Source organism: Octopus sinensis, linkage group LG1 (assembly GCF_006345805.1).
Source record: "Octopus sinensis linkage group LG1, ASM634580v1, whole genome shotgun sequence".
NCBI lineage: Eukaryota > Metazoa > Mollusca > Cephalopoda > Octopoda > Octopodidae > Octopus > Octopus sinensis.
In genome coordinates, this window is record NC_042997.1 from 57,952,978 (window position 1) to 57,967,011 (window position 14,034).

Below are 14,034 nucleotides of genomic sequence, written 5' to 3' on the forward strand. Positions count from 1 at the left end.
TTGCGTTGTTGCCTTTATTGAACTCGTAAAGCAAAATATGCTGAATATACCCCCTTGTTACTTCCATTATAGCTTGAAAAATAACTATTTAAATCGAACTACACTCTTCAAAACTTGTACTAAGAATAAGTGCAAGGTAAAATTACTATCTTCTTATATAGCAAGTTGATGCAGGTAGTTTATCCTGTTCCCCTCTGACTTTTAGTTCATGACCCAATTCTTTCACCACAATCAGTTGATATCAGGTAATGTTACTTTTAGGTATAATGGTTTTAACTTTACCTTTTATTTCAAATTTCATAGTGCTTATACAAAATAATAAAATAAAATTTTTTAATAACTTAAAAATAGAATTAAATGAAATTGATTTCTCATTTGTGTTTTCACTTTAACTATCAGGCTGAGTAAAAAGTAAGCAACGTTTTGAAACATGAAATTCATCACAATATATTTCAACAATGCAGAAATTTTATTCATCAAAGTAAGTACTATTACAATCAACACGTTTTTGCCAATGAGTTACAAGTTTGTTTATTCTGGTAACCTAAATATCTGGAGTTCTGGAGCTGATGAACTCTTTGCACTTTCAGCATCAGCTTTATTTTTGAACTCCTTCTCTCACAGGAAACCATCAAGATACTTGAAAAAGTGGTAGCCGGTAGGAGAAGGGTCTGGGGAATAAGCTAGGTTATTATTCCAGAGTATGAAACAGTCTTCCAGGTATCTACTTCCGGAGGGATGTCTTTCACCCTCATTCTGGAAGTACGTCTTGCAAGGTAGCTGAGTAGAAGCACCACCTCATCTGTTCTCAGTGGAATCACTGCGTGTAGCCTGGCTTTCGCTGCAGTATGAAACTGCACCTCCACCATGGCAAACCTTTGTCCTCTGGCATGGTACGCAACATCTTGCCAGATTGGTTGCAATGCCTTCTCGATCTGTAGTGTTGCTGTCACCTCCACCTTCGTTACCTTTGGATTAAACATCCTGTATACTACAGTTCTTTCTGTTGTCGACTTTATAACATTGCTGGGAGGGGACACAATGACTTTCTGTCTCTCCCTGCATAACATGTCTTGAACTTGTCTCTCTCAAACCTCTCTGTGCCTAGCTCTTAACTGCGTCCTCTGGCCACAGCTGCAAAACTTACTCCTGCACTCCTTTCCATTTGTATTTCTCGGTCTATTGCACCCAGGCTCCTCAGCAATTCCTCTTCAGATGTTGTTCTGTCTGAAAAAATCTTCATACATCATGAAGACACATAGATGATTGTAACAACGGTGGAAAAAATAACAATGTTAATTTATTGATGCATTTTGGCAAGTCTATGTCTGTATTATCAGACAATTGCAAAAAATGTTTTAAAAAAATTCAAAACACTGCAAAAATCCGATACAAATTCCTCATGGTTCAAAACGTTGCTTACTTTTTACTCAACCAGATATTATATTAATGGCAATAATGCATTTTAAATAATGGTTTCCAATTTTGGCACAAAGCCAGCAGTTTCGGGGAGAGGGTAAATTGATTACATCGACCCCAGTGTTCAATTTTATTGACCCTGAAAGGGATGGAAAGCAAAGTCAACCTCAGTGGAATTTGAACTCAGAAACTAAAGACAGATGAAATGCCACTAAGCATTTTGTCCGGTATTCTAACGATTCTACCAGCTCACATTATTTAGTATTTAAATATTGATTACTTATAAATGTAACACTGATTATTTCGATATAAAGTAGTGTGACATGTTTAGTGTTCCATATAAGGTAGCGTAATTTATTATTAGGTCGCGTAACAATCAGTAAGCAATGAGTTTTGATTAGTATTGATAACGAAATCATTAAATTTATTTTCTGGAAAGAGATCGAATACAGCCGAGGTTGACTTTGCCTTTCATTGTTTCGGGGTCGATAAAATAAGTACCAGTTGAGCACTGGAGTCAATGTAATCGACAAAGCGCGCGCCCTCAAAAACTTTAAGCCTTATAAAAATAAAATTTTCAGGAAAAATGGGAGACAACTTCGGAGACAGCTTAGTTAACTTGTAAGTACGTAACCGATGCCTTCCCAGCAAGGGACGAATCAATGATAAAAGAATCTTTGAACAATATATTATATAAAAGAATATCTCCACAATATGAAGTATAATATATTGCACATTTGTTGCAGCAGGAAAATAGAATTGTTAATCATTTATGCATAAAGCTTGAACTCGAATATTACAATTTTCCATTTCCTTTCTCCTTTAAATGTTTTGTTAATCTTAAGAGAGAATGGCATAGTATCTATATATAAACAAATTTCAAATAGAAATCTTTCATCGGAACTATACGCTTTGATGTGGAAATTTAAATGACAGAAAAAAGAAAACCAGACTACTTCAATAATTTCATACGTATTGAACTGTAATTATGTTCCAGGGGAGGTAACTAATGATAAACGTATTTTACAGTTATGTCCCTTAGCATGAAAACGCCGCTTCTAATTTGAAGGAACTGGGTTAAAATTGAGAAAATTAAATTATTTTGAGATAAGACTAAAACTGATATTTTATTGTTTGCTTTATTAGTCTGTTAGCAGCTGTTACAAATAATTTTTTAGATTTATGATCATACTTCAAAAATTTATTTTGTCACTGTGTTGATAGATGATGTAGCCGAAATTCTTTTTCCTTGTTTCCATTCTCATATCGTTTTTCCTTTATCTTACTAGTAAAATTAGAGATACAGTAGACCCCGGCATTCGCGAGGTTTACGTCCCTAGAGCACCCGCGAATAGTGAAAAACCGCGAATATTGGACGTGATCCATAAAAATGTCTATAAATGTCAAAATATAACATAGGAGTGGTTGTGTGGTAAGTAGCTTGCTTACCAACCACATGGTTCCAGGTTCAGTCCCACTACGTGGCACCTTGGGCAAGTGTCTTCTACTATAGCCTTGGGCTGACCAAGGCCTTGTGAGTGGATTCGGTAGATGGAAACTGGAAGAAGCCCGTCGTATATATGTGTGTGTGTGTATATGTTTGTGAGTCTGTGTTTGTTCCCCCATCATCGCTTGACAACTGATGTTGGTGTGTTTACGTCCCCGTAACTTAGTGGTTCAACAAAAGCGACCGATAGAATAAGTACTAGGCTTACAAAGAAATGTAGTAATGATTTTTAAAAAGCAGTGGTATAAAATAACGGCCAGTCTCGTATTGTATATATCTCTGATCTGTCAAGTAATACAGGTGCAATACACTGTGTGTGTGTGTGTGTGTGTATATATATATATATATACATACCAGAGTAAGCACATAAATGTGAAACAAGGTTAAAAAAAATAGTACTCAAATACTGGAGGTTGAGTAATATGCTTTATTAATAAAGCTGCAAAGGCATCATAGAAATGTTCCTTTTTGTTGGACAGTTTTGGTTGAGAAATTGTCTGACGAATGGGAACGTAAAACTCGTAAAAAAAGTATATATATATATATATACTTATTAATAAAGCTGGAAAGACATCACAAAAACTGTTACTCAGAGTTTTACGTTCCCATTATTAATAAAGTATATATATATATATATATATATATACTTTATTAATAAAGCTTGAAAGACATCACAAAAACTGTTATTCAGAATTTTACGTTCCCATTCATCAGACAATTTCTCAACCAAAACTGTCCAACAATAAGGAACATTTCTATGATGCCTTTGCAGCTTTATTAATAAAGCATATTAATCTACCTCCAGTATTTGAGTACTATTTTTTTCACCTTGTTTCACATTTATGTGCTTACTCTGGTGTGTGTATATATATATATATATATATATATACACATATATATATATATATATACTGTCACTACAATCGGAATTGTTGAGAGACAAATACAGCAAGACAGGTGGAGAGTGTGTGTGTATGTATGTGAAATATAAATATTTTGACCCGTGGTTCGCTCGGGTTTTGGTGGTGGTGTTGTTTTGTGCATGTTGTCTCCTTTCCCCTTTTTTCTTTTGTTCATCTTCTTTGCCTGGTTCTTTTTATTGCCCTCTTCTTTACTCCCCTTTCCAAAATCCCCCAAATTTTTACACCCACAATTAAAGATAACCACCTCTAGCCTCTGCAGCAACAAGAAAAGCTGCCATTATTCAAACAGCACAACCTGTCTATCCCATAAAACTCAATTTTTCCCATATTCCTCACCATGGCAACCAAACGGCAGCCCCGAGCGACTTGCAACCCTCCTCACACCATTGCCCACCCCATTTTACCTCCCACTGAAAATTTTGGCACCAATCCGACCCCATCTACTGCCCCTTAAACCGTTCCCATCCCCAAATGAGACAAATAACCAAGAAATCAGACAACTTTTTTGCATTTCAGCTTTATAGATATTGATATCACTATACAAATTAGCAAGCTTTGATTGAAAGCAGGAAAAAAGAAATACAAGATATAGTGTACTTGTATCTAAAATAATCATGTGACGTGATTTGAAGAGGTGTCCAATAAGCTGGCAAATACGGTATATTGTTATTAATAATTTAGCCTTAAAAAGTGGGAAAAAATATATATTACCATGTGTGTGGGTGGGTATGTGTGCATGCATGTGTGTGTGAGAGGGTGCATGTGTGCATGTATGAGAGGTGGAGTGTGTATGGCTGCATTAATGTAGCCAAGCATGTGAGTATTATGTGTGCGGGTGTGTGTGTGTGTGACGTATGGTATAGGAATATAAACAATAAAAAATAAAAAATACAAATAAATAATGAATGTAAAAATCAATAATAATAATAATTGTGAACAAATCAGTAACAGAAATAAATAAAAAAAAGAAAATCAGTTAGAGAAAAAATCAGTCACAGAAATAAATGAAAATTATAAAGATTATAAAAAAAAAAAATTAAAATACTGAATTAAACGAATAAAGAATAGGATAGAGCATAAAATGTTTTTTTTAAAAAGGGGGTGGGGAAGAGTCCACAAGGAGTTTGAGTATGTAGAGTGAAAATGTAACACAGTTCCAGGCATAGTCTAGAGTTGATGGATCCATGGTGTGGGGCAAGGCCAAAGATGGTGAGGTTTAAGGTGGAGTGGTCAGCCAAGCAAAAGTGACTGGTAACATCTCATAGGTGATTGGTGAACTGGTCAGCTAGCTGGCAGACCATCTGACTAACATAAAGTTTATTGCCGTAAATGTCTCCTCTCTTTGCATTTTCTACCAGTACTATAATGGCTTCTACTCCTTGGAGCTAACTGCACTCATGACACCTTCATTTAAGCATCTCTGTTCTATGTGTTTCTCCTTCTATCATCATTCTTGTTGTTTCCAACTTGTCAAGCTTACACTAATCTCTACTCCCATTCCTTCTTTCTCTGAGTGAAAACACATGGCTTAGTGATTAGGGTATTTGGCTCACAATCGTAAGGTCATGAGTTCAATTTCCAGTGACATGTGTCCTTGAGCAAGAAACTTTATTTCTGATCACTTCAGTTCATTCAGCTGGTAAAAATGAGTAATACCTGTATTTCAAAGGGCTAGCCATGTCACATTCTGTGTCACGCTGAATATCTCTGAGAACTACGTTAAGGGTACATGTGTCTGTGGAATGCTCAGCAGGCTGTTCTGTTGATAAGATCAACTGGAACCCTTCTCAGAACACCAGCTCTTTGGAATTCCCTCCCTGCTCCTATTTTTCTGCAGGTGTTAATTTAACAAAGGTTCAAGAGGAATCTTAATGCCATCAATCTCATTGGTCTTGGAGGGACTGTAAATGCCATGGAGAATACCCTTTTCTTCAGACCCAGAAAGTAATATGTATACAGTGGACTCTTTTGTTATAATAATAATAATAATAATGAAATTATTGTGTATAGTGCTCAGGTGTACTACAACTTATCAAAGGTGCATGTACAGTACATAGAATTATGTACAAATGTCAGGAAAGTGAATACTGTATGAGTCATGATATACATGTGTGCATGCATATGAAGGGGGTGATATCAGGTGTAGTGTTGGCGAATTTCAGGAAGTATAGAGGTTTTAAAAGATGCATTGTCTCGGCAGCCAACAACTGATGCAGGTAGTTTGTTCCATGCACAGCAACTCTGAGTGAGAATAAATGTTTCCGAAAGTCATAGGAGCTGTGCTGTATTCTGACTTTGTAGGCACACCCATGTGTGTTAGACACATGGAGCTCAAAAAGGTGCTCAAGGTGGTTGTTGGCACGGTGGTTAACAATGTAGACAACAGATAAGGTTTTCTGCAATTTCTTGCTGAACAACCTCTACAGATAATTTTATAATGATCAAGTATTTGTGCTGTATATTAGCTCACTCTTTCCATCAAATCGACATTGCTTATACAGGTGCATGGAGCAACTGGAGATGAAGTGTTTTACTCAAGAATACAATGCACTACCTCTGGGAACTGAAACCATGATGTCATGATCTTGTGTGCAACTACCTAACCACCTGGCCACGTGCACTCACACTCATACATACATGTATATGCACACACATATGCTCATGCACACACACATCCACACACACACACACACACACAAAATATCTGTATTAATTATCATCTTTCTCTCTTGATTTTTGTTAGCGATTTTTCTTCATATCTGCTATCCTTATCTCCATTATTACCAATAATTTTCTTTAACCCTTTAACATTCAGATTATTTTGTCAAATGTAATGCATATTTATTCAGATTTATTCACTGTTTTGAATTAATCATGCATCTATCTCATAACTTTGAGATTTCAATGATATGATTGCTTATTTTTAGAATGACATTGTAGGGTAGATGTGAGATACTGGATCTGGCCAGTTTGAATGTAAAACAGGTAGAATATTTTGGTTGGATATGGCCAGTTTAAATGCTAATGGGTTAAGTTTAAATGCTAATGAATTCAAGGAAACAAAGATCATAGTCTCTACTTCCCTTATTCTCAAAGAAACCTTAACTCTTTTGATACCAACCCACCAGAGACTGACCTTGGTTCTATGATACAAACTTCTTGTTTTAAAGTAATCTAAATTAAAAACTTTCCATCAAAATTTCGTATTAATTTGTTTCAAACACCAGCTTAATAATGACAAAATTGTTTTACTCAGTTCTTCATTATTTTCAAAAATTAATTAAAGCAAAAACAGTGTATTTTAAAAGAAATATGATAATGAAAGAGCTTAATTGTTGGTGAATTTTCTTTGTTTATTCAGGTATCTACCTATTTGAATTACAAATCAAGTAAGTCTCAACTGATTCACCATCAGGGTCAACTATTTCTTTAATTCAGGTGGGGAATAGGGAAATAAACACCCAATATGTTACTGAAATATTAAATTGTTCATGTCTGTTTCTACAACTGCTGTTGATGTTTAGCCTCAGGTCAGCCTTGATTGAGTAGGCCTACAAGCAAAAATGTTCTATTCTTTTTCTCAGATACAATGGATCTAGGAATGATGTTATCCAATGTACTCCCACTTTTTTTTAACCTTTTTGATATCAACCTACCCAAGGCTTCCCTCTGATAAACACTACCTGTTTTAAAGTAACCTAAATTAAAATCTTCCATCAAAGTTTCATGTTAATTTATGTTCCAGAGACCAGCTTAATAATGACAAACCTATTTTACTTAAATTCCTCATTATTTTGTAAATAAATTTAAACAAAAGCAGTGTATTTCAACAGAAATAAGGTAACAGAAAGCTTAATGATGTTTGTGTGCATTTTGAGGGAGATTTGGTTGCTTTTTTTTTTTTTTAGCATATTGGCATCTCTCATTGCCAATGTTTCTTCCATATTCTGGCAGCAAAAAATGTAGTTTTTGCCTTTTTAAGCTGAGTTTGATTGTAGTTAAATGAAAATCAAAATTAAATAAGCATAATTTATTGAATAGGACTACAACACATAAATCCTAACACCAAGAATTTGGCTCTATGATAATATTTATAATCTTTTATAATACAATAATGATCTTATTATTTACAGTGCTTAGGTGCACTACAATTCATGAGGAAAAGTAGCTTAAAGTGCATGAACAGTACATAGAATAATGCACATGAAGTGAACAATGAATGAGCTGTTTAAAAAAAATAAAGTAGTGGTGGGGGGAGACATTAGGTGTACTGTTGGTGAATTGCTGGAAGTTTTAAAGGATGTAGAATAATGACAGCTGACAAGTGATGCAGGTAGTTTATTCCATGCTTCAGCAATTCAGAGCGTGAAAAAATGTTTCTGAAAGTCATGGGTAATGAGTTGTTTTTTGATTTTGAATAGCTGTGTGGTAAGTAGCTTGCTTACAAAGCACATGGTTCCGGGTTCAGTCCCACTGCGTGGCACCTTGGGCAAGTGTCTTCTACTATAGCCTCGGGCCAACCAAAGGCCTTGTGAATGGATTTGGTAGACGGAAACTGAAAGAAGCCCGTCGTATATATGTATATGTATATATATATGTGTGTTTGTGTGTCTGTGTTTGTCTACCCAACATCGCTTGGCAACCGATGTTGGTATGTTTACATCCCCGTAACTTAGTGGTTCGGCAAAAGAGAACAACAGAATAAGTACTAGGCTTACAAAGAATAAGTCCTGGGGTCGATTTACTCAACTAAAAGCGGTGCTCCAGCATGGCCACAGTCAAATGACTGAAACAAGTAAAAGAGTAAAGAGTATGTCAACAAGGTGGCAAAGGTTTTGTTGGAAAGATGGTGGATAATCTTGTGGGTGTCTACCAAGTCAGTTGCCAGATGTTAGAGCTTTAATGTGCTTTATCTTCTATCTTTTACTTGCTTCAGTCATGCTGGGGCACTGCCTTGAAAGGTTTTAGTTGAATGAATTGACCCTAGTATTTATATCTTTTCTAAAGTCTGGTACTTATCCTATCGGTGACTTTTGCTGAACCACTTCATAAGCAAAACTTAAGGATATAAACATACCAACACCAGTTATCAAGTGGTTGTAGGTGACAAACATAAGGACTTACGCACACACATATATGGTAGGCTTCTTGCTTCTTCCAGTTTCTGTCTATCAAATCCACTAAACCCTTGGTTGACCCAGGGCTACAGAAGGAGCCACTTGCCCAAGAGCCATGCAGTGGGATTGAACCTGCAATCATGTGGTTGGGAAGCAAACATCTTACCACACAGCCACACTTGTGCTTGTGATAATAGCATAAAAACAATAATAACATGATATAAAAAATGGCCTCTTGCTATTAATGTTTGATCAAAATGCTCAACAATAAGCATAGAATATGATAACTATCAGTGAAATAAATTCAATTAAAGCTAGTTCTTCAGATTTATAACCAGATATAGACTAGTTGCAACATTTTTGGTGTGGACATGATGTGGTATGTTATTTTTCTGCTGTTGAATCTGTGAAAAGGTCTGCATGGCATTTTTATTTAATTTAGATCAATAAAATTGGCTCTAACAGCACATTAATACAAGCAATTAACAATTGGGTTATACATAGCATGTTTTGATTCAGATTTAACATGAAATATTCAATAAGTTAACAAATAACATATGTTAATAATTAATAAGTTAATGAATAACATGATCATCAATGGAATTGAAGTAAGAAAAAAGTGCATGATAATAAAGGAACTAAAAGGATAGTGTTTCAAACTAATGAAAGTATAATAGTGAAAGAGATAAGCTTCTAGCAAGCTGAGACAATAAAAGGTTTGTGGTTATTTTTGACATCTGCTCACATTGTTTATGCTTTTAATAAAAGCATGAATGTCAAAATATCAAATCACTCCAAATATAAGTTTGGACTGTTGTACTTATTTCAAACAAAACCAATGTTTATAATTTCTTAGCTTGTATGAAAAATTCTGAAGATATATGTACATATACATCATCTATCCATCTGTATACACATACATTTGTGTGTGTGTGTGTGTGCGTGTGTGTGTAATATATTTTTTTATTTGTGTCAATTGCTAAGCATACATTTTAACTATTCAAGCCATTCCTGTGTACACACACACACACACACACACACACACACACTATTATACTGAAAGCAGGAATTATGAAAATTATGTGTTTATTGGTAAAGGGTAAAGGCAATGACTTACAGATACCCTGAAGAATTATTGATTTTAAAATCAATACCATAAATCTAAGGAACAAAAAGGAGTGCTCTTGCTGTGGGGTGGGGATCAATCCATACATGGATTTGTTGGACAGTATGAATCTCAGTAGATTTTGATAATGTGTATTCTAGTTGTTCAACTTACTAAACCTATTTGTTATTGTGAATTTTCATTGTGACCATGGTTGAAGATTACAAAGTTTCTCCACAATTTATGATTTTCCATTGTTCATGGCAACTGCCCCTTATTGAGTTTTGTATCATCTAAGAGTCCACCAATGAATGTTCCAAGTAGGTCTTTCTCTACTGTATCTCTTGTAAGCTGTTTCCCACAATAATGGCTTGTGTATAACTTACTGCTAACATCTCTGCAAAGTACTGCAAATTGATGAATGTTCAAGCAGGTCTTCCTCTACTGTAACTACCAAAGTTGGTTCCCACAACAGTTGCTTGTATATATAACTTCCTGCTTACTTCTCCAGCAATATCCTGCAAATCATAACTGCCTTTGAACAACTGTTGTTATCTTGGGCAAGTTTCCATATAAACTTTCATTTGTAATAGGTTGATGTCAGTTTATGTTTTGTGCAACCCTAAGCATTTTAGTGTATGCATCATCAAGTTTCTTTTCAAGTGCTTGTGTCTAGGTCCATGTACTGATACACACACATATATATATCTATACATTTATATATATATATACACACATATATATGTATATATACATACACACACATATATATATATATAATATATATATATATATATATATATATATATATATATATATATATATATATATATATACGAAAACTAGACAAGAAGTGGCAATGAACTCATAAAAAGCCAAAAATCCATAAAGTTACAGGTTTTTTTAGCTTAATTATTGTTAAATGAATATTCTAAGGAAATTAAAAGAAATTATATATTAGGATTATGTATGAAATATAATACAAATAGTGAAATATATTCAAGATCCATACAGATCAAAGGAAGGAAAACAAATGTACTTGCTTGGGTCAATTCATACATGAATCTATTGGAACTGATACTAACAAAGAAACCAAGAACATTAACACAAACCTCAACTACTACAGAGGATTGGATTGATCTCTTGGCATAATGCCTGGTTTAAGAATTCATAGGATATGTAATATGTGAACCATTTCCTTCAAACAATGCCTCTGTTTTCTAATGCACTGCAGCTGTTTCTTTTGTCAAATTGCAGAAAATGTTGAAGTTAATTTATATGTTTTCTTCTGCTGTATCAGTAATATAATGCATTTGAAGGTATTGAAAATACACATCCAAATGTTATGTAGGACAGGCTCTTATTTGTCAGCAAGGGGAAGCTGAAGGAGAGCCTAGTATACAGGCAGATAAGCATTATGTCCTAAGGCCCGTTCATACTAAACCATAACTTCTGTTGATATCTTAAATTGCATTTTTTATAGAAAACAGACTCTATAGAGTTGAAACAGCAGATTAACACTGCATTAATATGCACTTCAGTAAAATGAGTGAGACCTGTTTATGCCTATATTTTGTATGATTTTCTTAATGATGAATCAGACAGTTGAATGATATTCTACCTAGTCATAACTTGTTTATGGAACGATGAAATAGTGAATATGAGCACTGATTAAGTGCCAAGTGTTAAGAGTAGAAATTTAACTGGAAAATATATGTTCAATTCTTGGGTCAGTCAAATAATAAATAAAAAAAATGAACAAGTGACACTCCATGTAGGAGCATAACTGATAGCTGAATATCTGTGGTGTAGACAATAGATTGAGAACACCCTACTCCATGTATCTTATAAAGGGTTTGGTTTAAAATTCTGAGAACATTACTGAATGTGACAGATATTTGATGGAGACCTAAGACTGAAGCATTGTGGTTAAAACAACCAAAATGGGGACATTAACATAAATATATCATTGTATAATATTGATAATGGCTTGTCTTGGAAGTCCAGATGAGATTATTACTATGTAATTGACAGACATAAACACTTCATCTCTTTATACCATGTTTCTGCAGACAGATAAAGTGGGATTAGCTAAAATATTTGTTAGATCTGTTAGGATTTCATCAATGACTGAAGAGTCTCTTGAACTGTTCACAAGGACATTATTTACTAAGAATTTAGCTAAATTAGATAGACCAATTTGTATGTTATAATGTGTCCTTGGCTACTATATTATGATTAATAAAATACTGGTGCATTAACAGTATTTTGCTATGATATTTTATTGAACTACAGAGTATAGCACTATGTTATTGACAGAAGTAAATCTTGTCTCTATATACATGATCTTGAAACTCATGTTTCTCTATCTTTATACACCAACAGATAAGCTGATTATCTATAACAACATCAGTGTAATGAGAATATCCACAAAATAAACTAGTGATATAATTTGTCTACAGACAGTTATGTAGGTGAAGGTATATTTGGTTCACTAACTTAATCTAAGTAGTAACCTGTAAAATTGTTCACAACATTGAACTGAGTCATCAGAAATCTTTCTGACCAGATGCAAAGCACAGCGCTTCAATGATATTACAATAACAATGCTGTCACAGACCAGGTAGATACAGTGTGTAGAAGTTGACCGAATATGTTAACGTATTAACAATAAAATACAAAATATATTGTTTTAAAGCCTAGTTCTTTAAGAAAGCCAGGGCACCAAATAGATACCAAAGGCTCAATTGTTCATATCTTCATTCTGGCCCACTCCACCAAGGTCTTATGACTAACGAGACTCTAGAAGTGAGCATTTTGTTGACTTAAGGTATCTGGCACTCCGTTGATTATGACACTGAGGGTTCCAGTTGATCCGATCAATGGAACAACCTACTCATGAAAATAACATGCAAGTGGCTGAGCACTCTACAGACATGTGTACTCTTAACGTAGTTCTCAAGATTCAGTGTGACACAGAATGTGACGAGGCTGGCCCTTTGAAATATAGGTACTACTCATTTTTGCCAGCCGATTGGACTGGAGCAATGTGTAATAAAGTGTCTTGCTCAAGGACAACACACCACTAAGACTTGAACTCACAACCTTACAATCATGATCCGAATACACTAACTACTAAGCCAAGTCCCTTCACTTAAGGTACTGAGCTAAAATTTCTCCTTGATTCTAAGGTGCTCAAAGAAAGGCTGAGATTGTGTCTTGGGAGCAAGGTGTTTTGGGATAATTATCCACCAAAGAATATATTACTATAACATTGCTTGATAGACAATGATTGTTATAATTTTAATTCTTTTATAAATATAAAAGCTGGTAAAGAGATCAGGTAAGTCTTTTGTTACCTGGACCTTTAACAACTTTCAATTCCCAATTGTGACAATTAGGTCAAATCAACTAAGGAATATTGGATTGTATTACGTTTTGCTATCAGTAGATCTATCGACCGTGTCAAGCTTTATTGATTTCTAAAGCTATAAACAATTGAAATTTGCGGTTCTCTGCACCAATTATCAATCAATCTACGTTAGTAAGTTTTCTCTCCTTTAAGTTTAGCAGTCAATGATACTGTAACGGAAAAATTGTTAATGAGAAAGGGAAAGTATGAGGAGAATCAGAGAAAGAGGGAAGATAAAAGAGAACACTGTTGAAAGGGGAATGGGAAATTAGATAAAGAAAGAGTAAAAGAGAACGCGAAAGAGGCTAAAATCTATATTGATTTTTTACTTCTTTAAACGCCGTTCGAAACCGTCGTTTCCGTAAATGCAAAAGCGATCTGAACGGAATTTCTGCAGAATTCCGACTCTGGCTCCAGCTAATCAATACAGAATAGAAAGACCGAGGTAGAAGAATGCGTTAGTCTGAGTAAAATTACATCTTGTCCAAGTTTGCAACAATTGGTGTCTTAAGTATAAAATGGAGTTTTCTTTTTAATTTTATTCCATGTAA

At 34.6% G+C, this 14,034-nt stretch overlaps 1 protein-coding gene across 1 annotated transcript in view; it reads left to right on the top strand.

Moving 5' to 3' along the window:
• The window catches only part of LOC115212900 (universal stress protein in QAH/OAS sulfhydrylase 3'region), an 81,561-nt gene that overhangs the window by 24,788 nt on the left and 42,739 nt on the right, over positions 1 to 14,034 (top strand). The window lies entirely within an intron of this gene.